We start from the raw sequence: 24,432 nt of genomic DNA on the forward strand, positions 1-24,432 counted from the left end.
ATATTTTCAATCTCTCTAGCCCTAGCAAGTTGTTCATCAAGAAATTCACCAAGTGGCACAGTAGTATCAAGCATAGAAGTAGTTTCATCATTAGTATCATGTATAGCAGAAGTAGCATCATCAATAACATGCGACATATCAGAACGAATAGCAGAAGCAGGTTTAGGTGTCGCAAGCTTACTTAAGACAGACGATGAATCAAGTGCAGAGCTAGATGGCAGTTCCTTACCTCCCCTCATAGTTGAGGGATAAATTTAGTTCTTGGATCTTTCAAGTTCTTCATAATGATAAGCAGATATAAATCCCAAGTGACTCAAAGAGTAGAGCTATGCTCCCTGGCAACGGCGCCAGAAAATAGTCTTGATAACCCACAAGTATAGGGGATCGCAACAGTTTTTGAGGGTAAAGTGTTCAACCCAAATTTATTGATTCGACACAAGGGGAGCCAAAGAATACTCTCAAGTATTAGCAGCTGATTTGTCAATTCAACCACACCTGGAAACTTGGTATCTATAGCAAAGTATTTAGTAGCAAAGTAATATGTTAGTAGTGGTAACGGTAGCAAAAGGTAGCAGTAGTAAAAGTAATGTTTTGGTATTTTGTAGTGATGATAGCAATAGCAACAGGAAAGTAAAATAAGCGAAGAACAATATATTGAAAGCTCGTACGAAATGGATCAATGATGGAGAATTATGCCAGATGCAGTTCATCATGTAACAGTCATAATCTAGGGTGACACAGAACTAGCTCCAGTTCATCAATGTAATGTAGGCATGTATTCCGAATATAGTCATACGTGCTTATGGAAAAGAACTTGCATGACATCTTTTGTCCTACCCTCCCGTGGCAGCGGGGTCCTTACGGAAACTAAGGTATATTAAGGCCTCCTTTTAATAGAGTGCCGGAACAAAGCATTAACACATAGTGAATACATGAACTCCTCAAACTACGGTTATCACCGGTAAGCATCCCGATTATTGTCACTTCGGGGTCAACGGATCATAACACATAATAGGTGACTATAGACTTGCAAGATAGGATCAAGAACTCTCATCTATTGATGAAAACATAATAGGTTCAGATCTGAAATCATGGCACTCGGGCTGTAGTGACAAGCATTAAGCATCAACATCAATCTCAGAACATAGTGGATACTAGGGATCAAACCCTAACAGAACTAACTCGATTACATGATAGATCCCATCCAACCCATCACCATCTAGCAAGCCTATGATGGAATTACTCAGCACGGCGGTGAGCATCATGAAATTGGTGATGGAGGATGGTTGATGATGACGATGGCGACGGATTCCCCACTCTGGAGCCCCGAACGGACTCCAGATCAGCCCTCCCTAGGGGTTTCAGGGCTTGGCAGCGGCTCCGTATCGTAAAACGTGATGAATTCTTCTTTCTTTTTTCTCCCCGAAACACAATATATAGAGTTTGAGTTGGAGTCGGAGGAGCTCCAGGGGGCCCACGAGGTATGGGGCACGCCCTAGGGGGGCAGGCGCGCCCCCACCCTCGTGGATAGGTGCTGTGCCCCCTGGCCTTCATCTTTTGCATGTATTTTTTATATTTTCCAAAAAGTTGCTCTGTGAAGTTTCAGGTCATTCCGAGAATGTTTGTTTCTGCGCATAAATAACACCATGGTAATTCTGCTGAAAACAGCGTCAGTCCGGGTTAGTTCCATTCAAATCATGCAAGTTAGAGTCCAAAACAAGGGCAAAAGTGTTTGCAAAAGTAGATACGGCGGAAACATATCAGGGGCCTGATCAGTCCGGCCCCCAGCCGAATACAGCTCCGGAGACCCACGTGGCTCCGGAGTCGAGCGAGTAGCCCCCTTCAAGAGAAGGGGGAGTGCCGACTCCATCGGTGACCTATATCAATTCGGAGGCGCCGGATATGTTGAGGGAAGCACTTCAACGTGCTTCCGTCGTGGAAGAGCACCATACCCTGATTGGTGCGGTGGTTGAGAAGGTTCAGTCTGCTAAAAGCGGTCTGAACGAAGCTTTCACTAGCCTGTTAACAGGTTTTGAGGTAAGTGATATAACATGCTTTAGCTGCTTTTCGTATTGGAAGGATATGCCTGTATATAGATAGTAGCCCCTGAGATTCTACATGAGTCTTTGGAAAAAAGAGACGGATAGAGGATCAAATAGTCACCAGAGATAACGCGTTCATCTATTTTGATAAATAGGCTTCACTGTTAGCGGCGCCAACTAAGGATGCTGAAGTATCTGAACTCCAGCGGAGACTGAAGCTGGCTGACGATGAGATCGACCATATCAACAAGCGGTTTGATGAGGCCCAGGGTATGCTTTTTGTTTTTTAAAGAGACCCCCTTACCAACCTAAATTATAATGCGAACTTAGAGTTTAAGCTCATGCGCCGCTATATAAATGGTTGTAGGCAACGCGACCGAGGTCGAGGCCCTCAAGAATGCCCTTGCCAAAGCCAAGGAGGAGGTGAGGGCAAGCAAGGTAGCCACAGAGAAAGCGGCTGCGGATGTAGAGGCCGAAAAGGTCGCCCGCCTTCAGTATGAGGCGAAGGTGACCGAAGTAGAGCAGGCGCTCCAGGAAGCCGCCACCAAGTGTGAGTCCTTGGAGGAGAGCAACAAGGCCCAAGCGGCTGAGCTCACCATGGCTCTTCACACTGCGAAGGAGGCTCGGTCCAAGTCCCGAGCGGCTCGCGAGGAGATCAAGCAAGCCGGACAGATAGCGCCTGGTAAGCCTTTTCTTTTAGAGAGTATATTCGGCGGTCGGAGATATTCTTTGCTAAATCCACTATGGAGTGCTCCAAATGCGTTTGCAGATCCCCCGAGAAGTGCTGCCGAAGCCGCTGAGTATTTTCGGGCCTAAGAAGGGAACACGATGGAGAAGGTCTTTTGGTCACAATACTTGGAACCGGAGCGGCCAGTGCTATTGAATAATCAGATGATGCAGCTGGCAGAGCTACACAGGATGTCCGGTTTGGCCATGAAGGACATCATAGTCCGGCTATGGGAAGCCGAACCCATTCCGAACAACTACTTTGGCCTGGTCAAGCGACTCGGCGACGCCTTGCCCCGAATAGAGGCAGTAAAGTGCTCGGCATGCATTGAGGGCGTGCGGATGGCCTTTGCCCATGTCAAGATGCACTAGGCAAAGATGAAGGCCGCCAGCGTAGCTGTTGAAGGTCTGCTCGGAGACAAGGTCCACCACACACCAGAGCGCTACTTCAATAATGTCCTTGAAGGTGCCCGTTTGATAGAGGGTCAACGCTCAAAGGATATTATGTTCGAGTAAATGTATCCGAGCCACCAAGGCATTTTATCATAAATCGAGGTTTTGTAGTATATTTGTGCCTATTATCTTGAGTTACTTCTCCTCCTGTGCGGCCGTTTGTATCTTTGAGAGTTTGCCAGTCGTCGGCTTCAGCCCCCATGTAACTAGTACGGGGGTGTTCAGGATAGCACATAATCACTCTTGACCCAACGTCATGGTCCGTAAAGGAGGTGTTAGTGCGGAGAGCAATGCAACCGAACTATGCGGCTTTACCACTATCACTTAGCCATAGGAGTTTGACAATGGTGTTGTAAGATAGCCTCTGGTGCATATGAAGCTATCGAACATAGATGCCTTTAGACGCGTGTCTGAACAAAGCCAGACCTTCGTGTAATATGGAATAAATTGCTAGAGATTTAACAAGTCACCGAATTGCGGACCAGCTATCGCCACATCACGACAGTCAGTTTTTGTCTTTCTCTACCAAGGCTAGCCAGAAACACAATCGCAGTAGTTCTCCCTTTACTACCTTAGCCGAAAACAGAACGTATGGTAGCAAGCACAGGAGCCGGGCAACCCAACTATTGACCAAAGACGTGATTCGGAGCCGATGCATATAATGCAGTATTCGGGATGCCGAAGTGTACTTTGAGAGTATTCGTACTTTCTATTGCTGAAGATATATATATGGATTGAATAGAGCCCCTGGCGATTTAAGTCGTACCAAGGTGTATATGCCAATTTGAACGTAAAGTGGGGAAACAGGAAAAAAGGCCAATACCAAACAAGGATGGGTGAAACTGTTTCCATTATAATCTGATTGGTACGTCAAAACATATTTTTACAGAAGGTGCCATAAGCATCACACCTATTTTACATGCTGAGAACAAGGGAAAGCTGTATATAGGTCCTAAATTTGGAAATATGATCTAGAAGATCCTTTGGACATTCTGCCACACGTCTGCGCCACTTTTCACCTTGGTGTAGGATCCTTTGAGAGGATCGACAATCGAGTATGTATAAGGGGCCTAGAAGGGGCCCCTTGTTAGCTCCAGAAATTCATGCGGGCTGTAAAGAACCTAAAAAATAAAAATAAGAAGAAAAAGGTGGAGCAATATGTAGGTCCAGATAGGGTCAAGTTGTATCATGGACCCTATGTTTAGCATGCCTCCGTCCTTGCCCATGGTATTTTAACGCGTAATTATGTACGTGCAGCACGTATGCCGCTATCAGGCTGGGGCATTGGCGGAGGCCGAATTGCTAATCTAGCTCTAGATGAGCCAGACTGTCGTTCTACAAGGTAGACCAGACTCGTTTGGTCCGGGGCTTGACTACCAGTGTATTTTTGGCTTAGCAAGGCCACCCTGCACCTCGGCCGCGAGGGCCACGGTATGCTCCTCTATACGGAGGGAGCGCTCCATGTTTTCATTGACTGTTATAACGCCACATGGTCCAGGCATCTTAAGCTTGAGATATGCGTAGTGTGGGACTACATTGAAACGGGCAAAAGTGGTTCGTCCGAGTAGTGCGTGATAGCCACTTCGGAACGGGACAATGTCGAAGATCAGGTCTTCGCTCCGGAAGTTGTCCGGTGAGCCGAAGATGACATCCAGCGTTATGGAACCTATGCAACAGGCCTCTACGCCGGGTATTACCCCTTTAAAGGTGGTTTTAGTGGGCTTGATTCTTGATGGATCAATGCCCATTTTAGGGACGGTGTCCTGATAAAGCAGATTGAGACTACGGCCGCCGTCCATAAGGACTCACATGACGTGGAATCCGTCGATAATTGGATCAAGAACTAATGCGGCCGATCCTCCGTGACGGATACTGGTCGGATTGTCTCTGCGATCGAAAGTGATCGGACAAGATGACCACGGGTTAAATTTTGGGGCGACTGGCTCTATGGCGTAGACGTCCCTTAATGTGCGCTTGCGCTCCTATTTAGGGATGTGAGTGACATAGATCATGTTCACCATTTTGACCTCGGGGGGGGGGGGATTTCTTCTGTCCCCTTGTGTTCTGTGGGAGAGGCTCTTTCTCGTCATCCTCGCTGGTTGGCCCTTTCCCCTTGTGTTTGGCATTGAGCTTGCCGGCCTGTTTAAAGACCCAACAATTTCTATTGGTATGATTGGCAGGCTTATCGGGGGTGCCATGAATCTGGCAAGGCCGATCGAGTATTCTGTCCAAACTAGATGGACCATCTCTGTTTCCTTTGAATGGTTTCTTCCGCTGACCAGGTTTAGAGCCACTGAATCCGGCGTTAACCATTGTGTCTTCGGTATCTTGGTTGTTGCTTCGACACTTGTGCTTGTTGCGTCGTGGCTTGCCATTGCCATCCTTGGCTTTGGAGGTGCCAGGGTCGCTGGTGCTATTGCTTCTATGAGCTAGCCATCTATCTTCTCCCGTGCAAAAGCGGGTGATAAGTGCGGTAAGGGAAGCCATGGACTTCGTCTTTTCTTGGCCGAGGTGTCAGGCGAGCCACTTGTCTCGGACGCTGTGTTTAAAGGCCGCGAGGGCTTCGGTGTCCGGACAATCCATAATTTGGTTCTTTTTAATTAAGAACCTGGTCCAGAGTTTTCGGGCTGACTCTTCGGGTTGCTGGACTATGTGGCTGAGGTCATCGGCATCTGGAGGCCGAAGATAGGTACCTTGGAAGTTGTCTCTAAAGGCATCCTCCAAGTCTTCCCAACTGTTGTTGGAGTTCTCTTGGAGGTTGTTTAACTAGTGCCGAGCTGGTCCCTTTAATTTGAGCGGGAGGTATTTGATGGCGTGGAGGTCATCACTGCGTGCCATGTGGATATGGAGAAGGAAATCTTCATTCCATACTGCGGGGTTTGTCGTACCATCATATGATTCAATGTTGATGGGTTTAAACCCTTCTGGGAACTGATGTTCCATCACTTCATCAGTGAAGCATAGGTGGTGTGCGGCGCCCCTATACCGGGCGATGTCGCGGCGTAGTTCCAACGAAGCCCGTATGCGGTTTTCGGCCCGGGTGAGGTTGTGCCTGTCACGCCAGGCCTGACGGCCATCCTGTCGCATTGGGGCATGCCCCCTCGATCCACAGATTGAACTTGTCTGACCGGCTCTATTGTCCAGGTCCTTGCGTAGGTCGTAGGTGTAGCTCGGGGCTGTTGCCTCCCTGCCCCGACGGCGGAGTGGCGCGGGCTGGTGTTCGTCATGAGTAGATGGTATGTCCCATCAATGTGGTGGTCGGTCGGGCTCGTTAGCAGTTTTGTGCTTTGGCGGTATTGGCTCAAGGGCCTCGTCATCGAATTGTGGTAATAGCTTGCGCTTCGGGTAACTCTTAGTTGGGCGTTCGAGGCCATAATCCTCAGCTGCCAGGACATTAGTCCATCTGTCATTGAATAAATCATGATCAGCTTGGAGCTGCTACTGCTTCTTTTTCAGGCTTCTTGCAGTGGCGATTAGCCGACGCTTAAAGTGCTCTTGTTCAAGGGGTTCCTCCGGCATGATAAAATCTTCGTCGCTGAGGCTCACATACTCTTCGGAGATCGGTAGGTAGTTACTGTCCTCTAAGTCCTTGTTCCCGACAGGATCGTCAGGGTTAACTTGCCCATCCTCCCAATCATCTTGTTTTAATGTTGGCTCGAGAGGGGCTTCGGGGTCTTTGGCGTTCTCCGGAGTGTTATTGTCTTTGGTGCCGGTATTGCTGTCTTTTTCACGACGCGATTTTGAGTGGCGCTGCTGACGTCGGCGCTTTGGAGGTGCTTCGGCGGGCTTGTCCTCAATCGGATCCTTCTTGCTGTCATCATCATCCTCTTTGGGTGTATCCACCATGTATATGTCGTATGTGGAGGTGGCCGTCCAACGTCCCGTAAAGGGAGGGTTTTGGCCTTGATCATCTCCGGTATCGTCGTCCATACCGTCGATGTCTTCGGAGGCATAGTCCAGCATGTCGGTTAGATATTCGACAGTGGCTATGAAGTGGGTGGTGGGTGGGACGTGAAATTCCCCGCTCTTAGCCCCTAGTCCGGGCTGGGCATAATTCGGAAGCGATTCCTCTATTATGGCGAGGGATCACATTAAGTCCAGAGCCTCGTTTAGGAGCGAGGTTTGGCCATAGAGGCGAGAGTCCGATGGGCCGACCGGGGTGAGGGCCTCCTGGCTGCGCCTTCTTGCCACGGACCTTGAGAGTTTGGATTTAGAGTCCAAGGGAGAGTTCGGCACTCTAGAGACAAGGGGAGTTCGGTTCATCTTTGGGTTTTCCGATGACGTCATCCCTTCCGGATCTCCTTTAGCGAGCTCCATAATTGTAGGGAGTCTGGCGAGCTCTAAATTCCCGTCTTTGGACCTGGTGGTCCGCTCTGTATCTAAGGCCGAAGCGGCGGTCGGGGCCACGAATCCTTCGAAGATCAAGTCTCCTCGGATATCGGCGACATAGTTTAGGTCCCGAAACTGATCTAATGACCAGGGGCGTAGCTGTCGATCTGCTCAAGGTGGCCAATCGAGTTTTCACGCAGTGCGAAGCTGCCGAATATGAAAATTTGGCTGGGGAGGAAAGTCTCCTCCGAAACAGCATCGTTGCAGATGATCGAACGAGCCATCAAACCTTCCATCGACGGCACAGAGGAACTCCCAGTGACAGTACCGATGTCGGTGTCAAAATCGGCCGATATTGGGTAGGGGGTCCCGAACTGTGCGTCTGAGGATCGAAGGTAACATGAGGCAGGGGACACGATGTTTACCCAGGTTCGGGCCCTCTTGATGGAGGTAACACCCTACTTCCTGCTTGATTGTCTTTGATGAGTATAGGGGTTACAAGAGTTGATCTACCTCGAGATCGTAATGGCTAAACCCTAGATGTCTAGCCTGTATTATAGTCATCGCCTCTATGGACTAAACCCTCCAGTTTATATAGACACCGAAGGGACCTAGGGTTGTACAGAGTCGTTTTAAAAAGAAAGGAATCTTCACATCCGAATGCCAAGCTTTCCATCCACGTAAAGGAGAGTCCCATCCGGACACATGGGAAGACCCTTCGATCTTGTATCTTCTTTGCCCATTAGTCCGGCCCATATCACATAGCCCGGACGCCCGGGGACCCCCTAGTCCAGGACTCCCTCAAAGGGTGCATGTCTCAAAATATCATTTACCTCTATTTTAAAAACTTGAGCTCTGGCACCTCTACAAATCACTGCTTCCCTATGTGAAGGGACTATCTATTTACTTTTATGTTGTGTCATCACCTTCTAAAACAAGCGCCAGAACCTGAGAGCACTGCTTTCATGACTTATGCATTGTGTGTAGCTAATGTTGGGTGTATCATGAATGGATCTTTTCTACCATGAATTACAATGTTTAGTCACTGCTTGAACTTTCGAGGTGCTCTGCATTTATGTTTTGTGGTCTCAGAAAGGATGAGCGAGATACCACTATTGTCATATTATATCATGGTTATTTTGACAACGAGTTACTCTTTGAGATATCTTATTATTGCTCACTAGTTGATTATGTTATTGATATGAGTTAATATAATCTTTAAGAGTTATTGTCGGCATGGTTAGTTATAATGTTGGCTGAAAACCTGGGTGCTGTTTAAGCTTATTTATGCAAACGAGAGCAAAAGAGTTCGTAAAAGTTTTTCTTTCTCACTTTCAGTTTATCAACTGAATTGCTTGAGGACAAGCAAAGGTTTAAGCTTGGGGGACTTGATACGTCTCAAATGTATCTACTTTTCCTAACGTTTTTCCTCTTGTTTTGGACTCTAATTTGCATGATTTGAATGAAACTAACCCCGGACTGACGTTATTTTCAGCAGAACTACCATGGTTTTGTTTTTGTGCAGAAATAAAAGTTCTCAAAATGGAACGAAACTTTGCGAGGATTTTTTATATAATAAACAAGAATTTCACGAGCCAAGATCCACCAGTGGGGGGCACCTGGGTGGGCACAACCCACCAGGGCACGCCCACCCCTCCTGGCGCGCCCAGGTGGGTTGTCCCCACCTGGTGGCCCCGCAGACCCTGAAATCGATGCTATAAAATCCTATTTTTCTTGAAAAAATCAGGGAGAAAGAATTATCGCAATCCACGAGACGGAGCCGCCGCACCTCATGTTTTTCATCGCGAGGCCAGATCTAGAGTCCGTTTGGGGCTCCGGAGAGGGGGGTCTTCGTTCTTCGTCATCACCAACCCTTCTCGATCGCCAATTCCACGGTGCTCCACACCGGGAGAGAGTAATTCCTTCGTAGGCTCGCTGGTCGGTGAGGAGTTGGATGAGATTCATCATGTAATCAAGTTAGTTTTGATAGGGCCTGATCCCTAGTATCCACTATGTTCTAAGATTGATGTTGCTATGACTTTGCCATGCTTAATGCTTGTCACTTTGGGCCCGAGTGCCATGATTTCAGATCTAAACCGTTTATGTTATCACCATTATATCCATGTTCTAGATCCGATCTTGCAAGTTATAGTCACCTACTACGTGTTATGAATCGGCAACCCCGCAGTGACAATAGTCGAGACCACTCCTGGTGATGACCGTAGTTTCGGGAGTTCATGTATTCACCATGTGTTAATGCTTTGTTCTGGTTCTCTATTAAAAGGAGGCCTTAATATCCCTTAGTTTCCAATAGGACCCCACTGCCACAGGAGGGTAGGAAAAAAGATGTCATGTAAGTTCTTTCCATAAGCACGTATGACTATTTACGGAATACATGCCTACATTATATTGATGAACTGGAGCTAGTGCCGTATCGCCCTAGGTTATAATTGTCTCATGATGAATATCATCCAACAAGTCACCTATCCTACGAATTTCTCTTATATTGTTCTTGCTAAGTTACTATTGCTATCATTATTGTTGCACTTGCTACAAAACTATTGCTATCACTATTACCGTTACCATTGCTATTGTCTCTATTATCAAAACTATCATATTGCTTTGCTACTGATCACGTTGCTGCAGATAGTTAATCTCCAGGTGTGATTGAATTGACAACTCAGCTGCTAATACCTTCAAATATTCTTTGGCTCCCCTTGTGTCGAATCTATAATTTTGGGTTGAATACTCTATGCTCGAAAACTGTTATGATCCCCTACACTTGTGGGTTGTCAATCCCACATGGTGAATCCTAGAAAAACATTTCCGTTCGTATGTATATCACACATAGTTTTTTGTGTGGAAACGTTTGTGCAAGGTGGCCTAACACAAACAATTCTCTACCAAAAGTCGTGTGTGATTGTGATACGCCCATTTTGCATCATGCTTTTATATCGATATTTATTGCATTATAGGCTGTTATTACACATTATGTCACAATACTTAAGCATATTCCCTCTTATTTTACAAGGTTTACATAAAGAGGGAGAATGCCGACAGCTGGGATTCTGGGCTGGAAAAGGAGCAAATATTATATACCTATTCTGCACAGCTCCAAAAGTCTTGAAACTTCATGGAAGACATTTTCACAATATATAAAAAATACCAAGCGCAAGAAGTTCACCAGGGGGGCCACACCCTGCCCATGAGGGTGGGGCGCGCCCTACCCCCTTGGGGGCGCCCCCTACCTCGTGGGCCCCCTGGTGGCCCTCCGATGTCCATCTTCTGCTATATGAAGTCTTTCGATGAGAAAAAAATCATAAGCCATCTCCTCGGACGAAACTCCACCGCCACGAGGCGGAACCAATCTAGGGCTCCGGCAGAGCTGTTCTGCCGGGGAAAGTTCCCTTAAGGGGGGGGGGGATCATCGCCATCGTCATCACCAACGCTCCTCTCATCGGGAGAGGGCAATCTCCATCAACATATTCATCAGCACCATCTCCTCTCAAAACCCTAGTTCATCTCTTGTATCCAATTCTTGTCTTCAAGTCTGGGATTGGTGCTAGTAGGTTGCTAGCAGTGTTAATTACTCCTTGTAGTTGATGCTAGTTGGTTTATTTGGTGGAAGATCATATGTTCAGATCCTATATGCATATTAATACCCCTCTAATTATGAACATGAATATGCTTTGTGAGTACTTACGTTTGTTCCTGAGGACATGGGAGAAGTCTTGCTATTAGTAGTCATGTGAATTTGGTATTCGTTCGATATTTTGATGAGATGTATGTTGTCTCTCCTCTAGTGGTGTTATGTGAACGTCGACTACATAACACTTCACCATTATTTGGTCCTAGAGGAAGGTATTGGGAAGTAATAAGTAGATGATGGGTTTCTAGAGTGACAGAAGCTTAAACCCTAGTTTATGCGTTGCTTCGTAAGGGGCTAATTTGGATCCATATGTTTCATGCTATGGTTAGGTTTACCTTAAAACTTTTATTGTAGTTGCGGATGCTTGCAATAGAGGTTAATCATAAGTGTGATGCTTGTCCAAGTAAGTACAGTACCCAAGCACTGGTCCACCCACATACCAAATTATCAAAGTACCGAACGTGAATAGTATGAACGTGATGAAAACTAGCTTGACGATATTCCCATGTGTCCTCGGGAGTGCTTTTCTCTATATAAGAGTTTGTCCAGGCTTGTCCTTTGCTACAAAAAGGATTGGGCCACCTTGCTGCACTTTATTTACTTTTGTTACTTGTTGCTCGTTACAAATTATCCTATTAGAAAACTATCTGTTACCACTTATTTCAATTCTTGCAGAGAATACCTTGCTAGAAACCGCTTATCATTTCCTTCTGCTCCTCATTGGGTTCAACACTCTTACTTATCGAAAGGACTACGATAGATCCCCTATACTTGTGGGTTATCAAGACTCTTTTCTGGCGCCGTTGCCGGGGAGTGAAGCGCCTTTGGTAGGTGGAATTTGGTAAGGAAAATTTTATATAGTGTGCTGAAATTTACTATCACTTGTTACTATGGAAAGTAATCCTCTGATGGGCTTGTTCGGGGTATCTTCACCCCGACCAGTAGAGCAAATAGTTGCTCCTCAACATACTAAACATACTGAAAATGAAAATGTCTTCTTTGAAATTCCTTCGGGTATGATAGAAAAACTGCTAGATAATCCTTTTGCAGGAGATGGAACAAAGCATCCTGATGAGCACCTAATATATGTGGATGAAGTATGTGGATTATTTAAGCTTGTAGGTGTACCCGGAGATGTTGTCAAGAAGAAGGTCTTCCCTTTATCTTTGAAGGGAGATGCATCGACATGGTATAGGCTATGTGATGATACGAGGTCATGGAATTACAAACGATTGTAATTGGAATTTCATTAGAAGTTTTATCCTATGCATCTTGTTCATCGTGATCGCAATGATATATATACTTTTTGGCCTCGTGAAGGAGAAAGCATCACTCAAGCTTGGGGGAGGCTTAAATCAATGTTATATTCATGCCCCAATCATGAGCTCTCAAGAGAAATGATTATTCAAAATTTTTAAGCTCGGCTTTCTGATAGCAATCGCACCATGCTTGATACTTCTTGTGTTGGCTCTTTTATGATGAAGACTATTGAATTCAAATGGGATTTATTGGAAAGAATTAAATGAAACTCTGAAGATTGGGACCTCGACAAAGGTAAGGACTCAAGTATGACACCTAAGTTTGACTGTGTTAATTCTTTTATGGATACCGATGTTTTTCGTAAATTTAGCACTAAATATGGACTTGACTCTGAGATAGTAGCTTCTTTCAGTGAATCTTTGCTAGTCATGTTGATCTCCCCAAGGAGAAGTGTTTTAAATATCATCCTCCCATAGAAGTAAAAGTAGCTGCACCTATTAAAGTTGAAGAAAAGACTGTCACTTATAATGATCCTATTGTTCCTACTACTTATGTTGAGAAACCACCTTTTCCTGTTAGGATAAAGGATCATGCTAAAGCTTCAACTATGGTTCGTAAAAGCAATATTAAAACTTATACACCTTCTGAGAAAATTAAAGTTGAACCCGATATTGCTATTGTTAAAGATGTCTTGGCTGATAATATTGATGGGCATGTTATTTATTTCTGTGATGAAACTGCTAGAATTGCTAAACCTTGTGCTAAAGATAAACCTAGACCTATGGTAGGCATGCCTGTTATTTCTTTTAAAATAGGAGATCATTGTTATCATGGTTTATGTGATATGGGTGCTAGTTCTAGTGCAATACCTATTGGCCTATATAGAGAACTTATGCACGATATTGCACCTGTTGAGTTAGAAGATATTGACGTCACAATTAAACATTACCAATAGAGATACTATTTCACCAATGGGAATTGTTAGAGATGTTGAAGTCTTGTGTGGGAAAACTAAATATCCTACTGATTTTCTTGTTCTTGGTTCCCCACAAGATAGCTTTTGTCCCATTATATTTGGTAGACCCTTCTTAAACACTGTTAATGCTAAGATAGATTGCAAAAAGGATGTTGTTACCATCGGTTTAGATGATATGTCTCATGAATTTAATTTCTCTAAATTTAGTAGACAACGCCGTAAAGAAGAATTACCTAGTAATGATGAAATTATTGGTCTTGCTTCTATTGCCGTACCTCCTAGTGATCCTTTAGAACAATATTTGCTACCATGAAAATGATATGTTTATGAATGAAAGAAGGGAAATAGATGAAGTATTGTTTAAACAGGAACCCATTCTGAAACACAATTTGCTTGTTGAAATCCTAGGGGATCCTCCTGCACCCAAGGGTGATCCTGTGTTTGAGCTTAAACCGTTTCCTGATACTCTTAAATATGCTTATCTTGATGAGAAAAAGATATATCCTGTTATTATTAGTGCTAACCTTTCATAGCATGAGGAAAAGAGATTATTGAAAACTCTGAAGAAGCACCATGCTGCTATTGTGTATACTCTTGATGATCTTAAGGGCATTAGTCCCACTCTATGTCAACATAAAATACATTTGGAAGAAGATGCTAAACCAGTTCGTGATCATCAACGATGGCTGAATCCTAAAATGAAGGAAGTGGTAAGAAAGGAAATACTAAAGCTCCTTGAGGCAGGTATAATTTATCCCATTGCTGATAGTCAGTGGGTAAGTCCTGTCCATTGTGTCCCTAAGAAGGGAGGTATTACTGTCGTTCCTAATGATAAAGATGAACAGATTCCTCAAAGAATTATTACAGGTTATAGGATGGTAATTGATTTCCGCAAATTAAATAAGGCCACTAAAAAGGATCATTACCCCTTACCTTTTATCGATCAAATGCTAGAAAGATTATCCAAACATACACATTTTTGCTTTCTAGATGGTTATTCTGGTTTCTCTCAAATACCTGTGTCAGCCAAAGATCAATCAAAGACTACTTTTACTTGCCTTTTTGGTACTTTTGCTTATAGACGTATGCCTTTTGGTTTATGTAATGCACCTGCTACCTTTCAAAGATGCATGATGGCTATATTCTCTGACTTTTGTGAAAAGATTTGTGATGTTTTGATGGACGATTTCTCCGTCTATGGATCTTCTTTTGATGATTGCTTGAGCAATCTTGATAGAGTTTTGCAGAGATGTGAAGAAACTAATCTTGTCATGAATTGGGAAAAGTGCCACTTTATGGTTAATGAAGGTATTGTCTTGGGGCATAAAGTTTCTGAAATAGGTATTGAAGTTGATAAAGCCAAGGTTGATGCTTGTAACGCCCACGATGCGGCTATATCTCCCATGTGTCGAAGCACGACTTAGAGGCATAACCGCATTGTAAGCAATGTCGCAAGTGGGGTAATCTTCACACAACCCATGTAATGAATAAGGAAAAGAGATACATAGTTGGCTTACAATTGCCACTTCACACAATACATGAATAAAGCATTGCAACATCTAGATACAATCAAGGTCCGACTACGGAACCAAAATAGAAGAAGAGCACCCCTAAAGCTATAGATCCCCGATCGCCCCGACTGGGCTCCACTACTGATCAATTGGAAACGAAACAACATAACTAACACAAACTTCATCGAGCTCCTCCTTGAGCTTGGTTGCATCACCTGCACGATATCATCGGCGCCTGCAAGCTGGTTTTGAAGGAATATGTGAGTCACGGGGACTCAGCAATCTCACACCCTCGCGATCAAGACTATTTAAGCTTATAGGAAGGGTAAAAGGTATGAGGTGAAGCTGCAGCAAGCACTAGCATGTATGGTGGCTAACTTACGCAAATGAGAGCGAGAAGAGAAGGCAAGGCACGGTCGAGAATCTATGATCAAGAAGTGATCCTAGAACAACCTACGTCAAGCATAACTCCAACACCATGTTCACTTCCCGGACTCCGCCGGAAAGAGACCATCACGGTTACACATGCGGTTGATGCATTTTAATTAAGATAAGTTTCAGGTTTTCTACAATCGGACATTAACAAATTCCCATCTACCCACAACCGCGGGCACGGCTTTCGAAAGTTCAAAGCCCTGCAGGATATTCCTTCTCCCAAGACAACCCGATCAGACTCGGAATCCCGGTTACAAGACATCTCGACAATGGTAAAACTAAACCAGCAAAGCCGCCCGATGCGTCGACAATCCCGATAGGAGCTACACATATCTCGTTCTCAGGGCAACACCGGATGAGACATCCTACGAGTAAAACCAACCCTCAAGTTTCCCCGAGGTGGCCCCGCAGTCTACTCAGTTCGGACCAACACTTAGAGAAGCATTGGCCCGGGGGGTTAAATAAAGATGACCCTTGAGTCTGCAGAACCCAAGGGAAGGTGGTAGGTTGTTAGTGCAAATGGTAAAACCAAGGTTGGGCCTTGCTGGAGGAGTTTTATTCAAGGCGAACTGTCAAGGGCTTCCCATTATAACCCAACCGTGTAAGGAACGCAAAATCACGGAACATAACACCGGTATGATGGAAACTAGGGCGGCAAGAGTGGCACAAAACACCAGGCATAAGGCCGAGCCTTCCACCCTTTACCAAGTATATAGATGCATTATGTAAATAAGATATATTGTGATATCCCAAACAAATCCATGTTCCAACATGGAACAAAGTCCAATCTTCACCTCTAACTAACAACGCTATAAGAGGGGCTGAGCAAAGCGGTAACATAGCCAAACAACGGTTTGCTAGGACAAGGTGGGTTAGAGGTTTGACATGGCAATATGGGAGGCATGATAGAGCAAGTGGTAGGTATCGCAGCATAGGCAAAGCAATAGAGCGAGCAACTAGCAAGCAAAGATAGAAGTGATTTCGAGGGTATGGTCATCTTGCCTGAGGTCCCGCAAGGAAGAAGACCGAGTCCATGAAGAAGACAAACAGACGTAGTCGAACGGATCCTCACAAACGCGACATTATCGGAACTAACCCGAAGAAGCAACACCGGAAAGAAGCAAACAACATAGTAAACAACCATCACATAAACATGGCATAATGCACAACCAAGTATGATGCATGTCTGGTTTAAATAGGCATGGCATGGCAAAGTGCACAAGCAATCCTACAAATTAAGTGGAGCTCAATAAACAACTCCGTTGCATATTGACGGAACACCACATCAATTATTTAGTTCACTCTCGGTTAGGTACTCAACAATATTAAATGTTGGTTAACATGGCAAGAGGTGAAGCATAACAAAACTAAACATTTAGGCAAGTTTAAAAGAGGCCGGAAACATCAAACAACAATTCCGGTAAATCCTCATGTGCATTAGCAATTTGGTGCAACAACCAATTAAACATTCTTGAAGTTGTTATCATGATGCGGATGACATGATCAAGTTTATGCAATTATTTATTAAAAGTTGACAAGAGCATTATGAAGCATTTGTCATCGTGGCGGAAATGAAAGGGGTGCTACGGCGATGATAACGAAACGGTGCCACGACAACGTTCCGGTTCCGACAACTCATTGAGACGTCTTTGCAAAAGAAAGTGACGGGAGCATGTCGTGCGATGAACGATGGGGTGCTCCCGGTGACCGGGTTCCCACGGATTAGTGGCATGGAAACAAGGGGAGACGTGTAATGACAACTTGGACACGGTGCAAACACGGGCATCACGTACAACATGCATTTGTCCATGGGCGTTGGTCCGACAGTTATACCTTTGAAGCGTGCGAATGGGACAGTTCTCGCGACGGCAGTAGGGGAAGTAGTCGTTCTCGCATGCTCTAGGGTCGACGGTAGAGGTTCTCGCGATCTCGGCTACGGTAGTGGTACATGTTTATCGTTGCCCGAGTTTTTGTAGCTGTTCATGTCATCGGAGTCGTGGTACTTGGGGTCTTCGGACTTTCCGGTCCCGTTCTTGTGACGGTAGTCGTTCACGTTCGTTCGGAGAGGTACTTGATGACTCCAACGTCTTCAGGGCGACGGTAGTTGTACACGGTCCATGAGACATCGATCGTTCGGGGTCCGACTTGCGGGTTTTGCCGACATGAGTGGTACTTGGCGTTTTTGTGTAGACAAACTTGGTGCATCCGAAGGGTCACACTTGTCGTCGTGGTACTTGTCGAAATGCTCATCGGATGTAATTGAACATTTTGAAATGGAACTTGGTGCGTCATCGTGTAGTCGTATGTCGAGGCAGGGCAGCTCGGCCACGCGCGCTGGACGGGTAGGGGCGGACCCGAGCATGGTCAACGACCACACGCGCTCGTCCCTGGGTGCGAGGCAAAGGAGGTAGCTGGAGTTGGCCGGCTCCGGTGGACGGAGCCGAGGAGCTCGAGGAGGACCGAGTGGAGGCTGGAGCTGCTGCTGTTTGCGGACGATGAGGACGCCACAACGCGGAGGGGCTCAGTGCTGCTGGCAGCGGGAAGGTCTGGCGACGCAGCAAGATGGAGGCGGGGCGGCGTCGCGGTGGGTCGAGGGCGGCGGGCGTGCGGCTCCCGGCGGAGCTCAGGCTCCCGGTGAGGAAGACGGACGGGGAGGAGGAGAGATGGGGATCGGGAAGTAGCGGCGCTGAATGGCATCGAGGGAGAGAGCGAGGCTACGAGGGAGAGATGGGGTTCCGCGCGAGATTGAGAGGAAAGGGAGGTCCGGGCCTGGAGGGATCGAGAGGAGAGAGTGAGAGGAAGATGGGATCGAGGGAGAGAAGTTGTGGCGCTGGAGGAAAGAGGGAGGGAGAGATCGACATGAGGCCTCCCCTGGCGCTAGGGTTAGAGGGAAGGATGGGCCTGGGGCGACTGGGCCTTAGAGGCCAGCCCAGTTGCTGCTTCTTGCTGGAGACCCCAAACGGGCTAGTAGGGCTCTCCCTCTCTCTCCCTCAATCTTCTCCTTTGTTAATTTTTTTGTTTATATAAATAAACAATCAACAAAGGGGAAAAATCCAGGGTTTTTTGGTTAGGTATAAGAGATATGTAAATATATATCTGGCACCCTGGACTTATGTAGGGTTTGAATAAACTGCTCTGGCATTTTTAGGAGGTAGAAAAATAATTAGAGTTTGAATTATTCTCAAACTTCAATAATTTTTTAACCTGACCAAAACAACTTCGAAAGGGATGAAATCTGACAGAGAGGGTGGGTGCATGTTGTTAGAATATTGAGGCAAAGATGAGCATTAAAAGAGAAGGTAATGTGACACTTGTCAAAAGAAGGAAGTAGAGGGAAGGAGAAGGTGATGAAGCAAGATTCATGCATGGAACATGCAACAACTTAATATGTACGAAAAACACACAATGCACATGATGAGATGATGAAATGCAACATGATGCAATGATGAATGCAAAGAACCAAACAAATCACAGGACGAAACCCGGAAACCCTGGAAGGCATCTGAAGCTCCGGTCTTGGGGCATCACAATGCTATTGAAAAGATGCCATGCCCAGGGACATCAAAGATATAAGAAGTTTCCTTGGTCACGCCGGATTTTATAGGGGGTTCATTAAGGACTTCTCAAAAATTTCTCGGCCTCTGACTAATTTATTACAAAAAGATATACCATTTGTTTTTGATGATGATTGTGTAGAAGCATTTGAAATACTTAAGAAAGCATTAATCTCTGCACCTATTGTTCAGCCACCTGATTGGAATTTACCCTTTAAAATTATGTGTGATGCTAGTGATTATGCTGTAGATGCTGTTCTAGGGCAAAGAGTTGATAAGAAATTGAATGTTATTCAATATGCTAGTAAAACCCTAGACAATGCTCAAAGAAATTATGCTACTACTGAAAAAGAATTCTTAGCAGTTGTATTTGCTTGTGATAAGTTCAGACCTTATATTGTTGATTCTAAAGTAACCATTCACAGTGATCAAGCTACTATTAAATATCTTATGGAAAAGAAAGATGCTAAACCAATACTTATTAGATGGGTTCTCTTGCTACAAGAATTTGTTTTACATATTGTTGATAGAAAGGGAGCTGAGAACCCCGTTGTAGACAACTTGTCTAGGTTAGAAAATGTGCTTGATGACCCACTACCTATTGATGATAGCTTTCCTGATGAGCAATTAAATGTTATAAATGCTTCTCATACTGCTCCATGGTATGCTGATTATGCTAATTACATTGTTGCTAAGTTTATACCACCTAGTTTCACATACCAACAAAAGAAAAAGTTCTTCAATGATTTTAGGCATTACTTTTGAGATGACCCACATCTTTATAAAGAAGGAGTAGATGGTGTTATTAGACGTTGTGTACCTGAGCATGAACAGGAATAGATCCTACGCAAGTGTCACTCTGAAGCTTATGGAGGACACAATGCTGGAGATAGAACTGCACACAAGGTATTGCAATGCGATTTTTATTGGCCTACCCTCTTCAAAGATGCCCGTAAGTTTGTCTTATCTTGTGATGAATGTCAAAGAATTGGTAATATTAGTAGACTTCAAGAAATGCGTATCAACTATTCACTCGTTATTGAACCATTTGACGTTTGCGGCTTTGACTATATGGGACCTTTTCCTTCCTCTAATGGATATACACATATTTTAGTTGTTGTTTATTACGTTACTAAGTGGGTAGAAGCTATTCCAAATAGTAGTGTTGATCATAACACTTCTATTAAAATGCTTAAAGAAGTTATTTTTCCAAGATTTGGAGTCCCTGGATATTTAATGACTGATGGTGGTTCACATTTTATTCATTGCGCTTTCCATAAAACGCTTGCTAAATATGATGTTAATCATAGAATTGCATCCCCTTATCATCCTCAGTCTAGTGGTCAAGTAGAATTGAGTAATAGAGAGCTCAAATTAATTTTGCAGAAGACTGTTAATAGATCTAGAAAGAATTGGTCCAAGAAACTTGATGATGCATTATGGGCCTATAGAACTGCATATAAAAATCCTGTGGGTATGTCTCCGTATAAAATGGTTTATGGAAAAGCATGTCACTAACCTCTCGAACTAGAACACAAGGCTTATTGGGCTATTAAAGAGCACAATTATGATTTCAAACTTGCCGGAGAGAAGAGGTTATTTGATATTAGCTCACTTGATGAATGGAGAACCCAAGCCTATGAGAATACCAAATTATTTAAAGAAAAAGTTAAAAGATGGCATGACAAAAGGATGCAAAAGCATGAGTTTAATGTAGGTGATTATGTATTGCTATACAACTCTCGTTTAAGATTTTTTGCAGGAAAACTTCTCTCTAAATGGGAAGGTCCTTACGTTATCGAGGAGGTCTATCGTTCCGGTGCCATAAAAATCAACAACTTCGAAGGCACAAATCCGAAGGTGGTGAACGGTCAAAGGATCAAACATTATATCTCAGGTAATCCCATAAATGTTGAAACCAATGTTATTGAAACCGTAAACCCGGAGGAATACATAAGGGACACTCTCCGGAACATTTCAGACTCCGAAAAGGAATAGTTATGTGGTACGGTAAGTAAACTGACTCCAAAACAGTTCTTAAGGCAATATTTCTCCGTTTTGGAACATTTAGAAAAATAGAAAAATAAGAAGCAGTCCGGGAAGGACACGAGGCCTCCACGAGGGTGGAGGGCGCGCCCCCCTATCTCGTGGCCACCTCGTGCGCTCTCCGGACTCTGTTTTCTTACACAACACGTATTTTGGTCGGTAAAAATTCATTATATAATCTCCCGGGGGTTTTGACTCCCGTATCACGGAATTATCCTCTGTTTGTGTTTCGAGATGTTGCTGCTGCAGATTAGAGCAAGATGTCTTTGCAAGAGTCAGTCGGGGAGAGCCGGGTGTCTCATCCGGCACCAAGATCAATGACAGACAACAATGTTGACCTCTTTGGGCCAGCTACGGAGGAAGAGATGGAGGCTGACTTGAAGAGGATAGATGCCATGGAAGAGGATCAAGAAGTCACTTCCTACTTCCGAGCTAGATTCACAATGGGAGAACTATAGAGCTCGGCTATTCCAAACTCGATTATCCCTTACAATGTTAGATTTCTTTCTTATGAGAATATGAAAAAGAGTGTCACTGGTTCTCCCGCAGCTATGCAGCACCCTTGGGTGCAGGTAGCTTTGGCTGTTACAGGAAAACTCCGAAAGGAAATAATGGACCTCAAGCAGCAAGTCAATAAGCTAGAGGAGGATAATCGTATCCTGAGGGGCATCTCGCCAAGAAAATCACATCACCACCCCCGAAAAGAGAGACATAATCACATGGGTATGGGCACTCCCCTTGGCAACTACCAAGCTTGGGGGAGTGCCCCGGTATCGTATCACCATCACTTTTATCTTTTACGTTTTTCTTAGTTCGATCCTTTTGGTAATATCTTGATCTAGTAGAATAATTTTTTTAGTATGATCTAGTTGTGAGTTTTGCTTTATAATTCCTCTATGTAATCGAGTCCGTGAGCTATATATATAATAAAGATTAGTGTTGAGTTAAGGGCTTGATTATTTTGCCATGATCCTAAGTGAATAAAAGAAAAGAAAAAGAATAAAAAGGGAAACAAAGAGATCATATGGATCTTATGGAGAGTAATGAGCTCACATAGAAAAAGTATGATTAATAAAAGTTGTTGAGAGTTGACAAACATAGTTTTGGTCATTGTTGCAATTAATAGGAAGTAATAAAGAAAGAGAGGTCTTCACATATAAATATACTATCTTGGACATCTTTTATGATTGTGAGCACTCATTAAAATGTGACATGCTAAAGAGTTGACGTTGGACAAGGAAGACAACATAATGGGTTATGTTTTCTTACAGCTGAGATAAATTATATTGTCATGGATCATCCAACATGGTTGAGCTTGCCTTTCCCCCTCATGCTAGCCAAATTCTTTGCACCAAGTAGAGATACTACTTGTGCTTCCAAATACCCTTAAACCAGTTTTATCATGAGAGTCCACCATACCTACCTATGGATTGAGTAAGATCCTCCAGGTAAGTTGTCATCGGTGCAAGCAATAAAAATTGCTCTCCAAATATGTTTGACTTATTAGCGTGGGATAAAATAAGCTTTATACGATCGTGTGATATTGAAGAAATAAAAGCGTTAGATTGCGTAATAAAGGTCCATATCACAAGTGGCAATATAAAGTGACGTTCTTTCGCATTAAGATTTTGTGCATCCAACCATAAAAGCGCATGACAACCTCTGCTTCCCTCTATGAAGGGCCTATCTTTTACTTTTATCTCCTACCTTGCATAAGAGTCATGGTGATCTTCACCCTCCCTTTTTACATTTTATACTTTGGCAAGCACAGTATGTTGGAAAGATCCTGGTATATATGGCTAATTGGATGTGAGTTTTCATGAACTATTATTGTTGACATTACCCTTGAGGTAAAACGTTGGGAGGCAAAACTATAAGCCCCTATCTTTCTCTGTGTCCGATTAAAACTCCATACCCGTAAGTATTGCGTGAGTGTCAGCAATTGTGAAAGACTATATGATAGTTGAGTATGTGGACTTGCTGAAAAGCTCTTAAACATTGACTCTTTCCTATGTTATGATAAATAGCAATTGCTCAAATGACTGAGATTATAGTTTGTCAGTTTTCAATGAAGTTTACGATTCATACTTGAAATTGTGATTGAAATTGTGATTGAATTATTACTATAGCATAAGAAATTGTGATTGAAGTTTACGATTACTTAAGCATATTCCCTCTTATTTTGCAAGGTTTACATAAAGAGGGAGAATGCCAACAGTTGGGATTCTGGGATGGAAAAGGAGCAAATATTAGAGACCCATTTTGCACAGCTCCAAAAGTCCTGAAACTTCACGAAAGATGTTTTCAGAATATACAAAAAATATTGAGCCAAGAAGTTCACTAGGGGGGCCACACCCTACCCACTAGGGTGGGGGCGCGCCCTACCCCCTGGGCGCGCCCCCTACCTCGTGGGCCCCCTGGTGGCCCTCCGATGTCCATCTTCTACTATATGAAGTCTTTCGATGAGAAAAAAAATCATAAGCCATCTCCTCGGACGAAACTCCGCTGCCACGAGGCGGAACCAATCTAGGGCTCTGGCAGAGCTGTTCTGCCAGGGAAACTTCCCTCCAGGAGGGGGAAATCATCGCCATCGTCATCACCAACGCTCCTCTCATTGGGAGAGGGCAATCTTCATCAACATCTTCATCAACACCATCTCCTCTCAAAACCCTAGTTCATCCCTTGTATCCAATTCTTGTCTTCAAGTACGAGATTGGTGCTAGTAGGTTGCTAGTAGTGTTAATTACTCCTTGTAGTTGATGCTAGTTGGTTTATTTGGTGGAAGATCATATCTTCAGATCCTATATGCATATTAATACCCCTATAATTATCAACATGAATATGCTTTGTGAGTACTTACGTTTGTTCCTGGGGACATGGGAGAAGTCTTGCTATTAGTAGTCATGTGAATTTGGTATTCGTTCGATATTTTGATGAGATGTATGTTGTCTCTCCTCTAGTGGTGTTATGTGAACATCGACTACATAACACTTCACCATTATTTGGGCCTAGAGGAAGGCATTGGGAAGTAATAAGTAGATGATGGGTTGCTAGAGTGACAGAAGCTTAAACCCTAGTTTATGCGTTGCTTCATAAGGGCTAATTTGGATCCATATGTTTCATGCTATGGTTAGGTTTACCTTAATACTATTGTTGTAGTTGCGGATGCTTGCAATAGAGGTTAATCATAAGTGGATGCTTGTCCAAGTAAGGACAGTAGCCAAGCACCGGTCCACCCACATACCAAATTATCGAAGTACCGAACGCGAATCATATGAACGTGATGAAAACTAGCTTGACGTTATTCCCATGTGTCCTCGGGAGCGCTTTTCTCTATATAAGATTTTGTCCAGGCTTGTCCTTTGCTACAAAAAGGATTGGGCCACCTTGCTGCACTTTATTTACTTTTGTTACTTGTTGCTCGTTACAAATTATCCTATCACAAAACTAT

The sequence above is a fragment of the Triticum aestivum genome, chromosome 6A, assembly GCF_018294505.1.
Source record: "Triticum aestivum cultivar Chinese Spring chromosome 6A, IWGSC CS RefSeq v2.1, whole genome shotgun sequence".
Classification (NCBI taxonomy): Eukaryota; Viridiplantae; Streptophyta; class Magnoliopsida; order Poales; family Poaceae; genus Triticum; species Triticum aestivum.